Below are 751 nucleotides of genomic sequence, written 5' to 3'. Positions count from 1 at the left end.
AGAGTGTTGACTGTGGAGCCAAGCAAACTAAAATTATTAACAAACTCAATCTCTTCAGCATCTATCATGATGCTGGGAGGTTTTATAACTGGTGTCATAGTTGGTAAAAGGTTAAAGACTGGAAATATGTCTCATTTCCATTTTATCTCTTCCTGAGTCTATAGGTTTGAACTGCTGACCATCTATTATTAGCCAAGCATTCAGACAGATTCGGATGCTGCCATTAACCCCATCTTTTCACATCACATAATGATGTTAGAGTATCCATAAAAGCATTTTGCATTTAAGGTGTCCATTGCTTGTTGGGGAGTGTTGGGAAGGAGGAGACGGCCCCTGGCCAGGGCAGATCTTCCTGTTTGTTTCCTTGGCAGTCCATGGTACATTCAACACTCTTCTCCAGCACCACAGCTCAAAGGTATCAATTCTCCTTCTATCATTACTAGTCATTGTCCAGCTTTCTGATGCACAACAAGTAATGACAAAGACCATGGCCTGTATCAGGTGCACCTTAGTCTCCAGACTGACATCATTGCTCCTCAGGACCTTGGAGAGCTCTCTGACATTAACCCTTAATATGGGATGGAGAAAGCTCTCCTGTGTTTGGCTGTGCTGGCTGAGAAAGCTTGCTACCCAGGAAGATGTGTGCCACATCCTTTGGGCTAGAAATGGTCTGCACTGGGCTGATATTCTCCTGTGCTGTCCACATACTCCACATCTACAAATCTGCCCCATCCTGTCTTCCTGTTTACTC

The sequence above is a fragment of the Elephantulus edwardii genome, unplaced genomic scaffold (genome assembly GCF_000299155.1).
Source record: "Elephantulus edwardii isolate Elephantulus edwardi_28Jun2011 unplaced genomic scaffold, EleEdw1.0 scaffold00348, whole genome shotgun sequence".
NCBI classification, from domain to species: Eukaryota; Metazoa; Chordata; class Mammalia; order Macroscelidea; family Macroscelididae; genus Elephantulus; species Elephantulus edwardii.
This window is presented reverse-complemented; position numbering follows the sequence as displayed.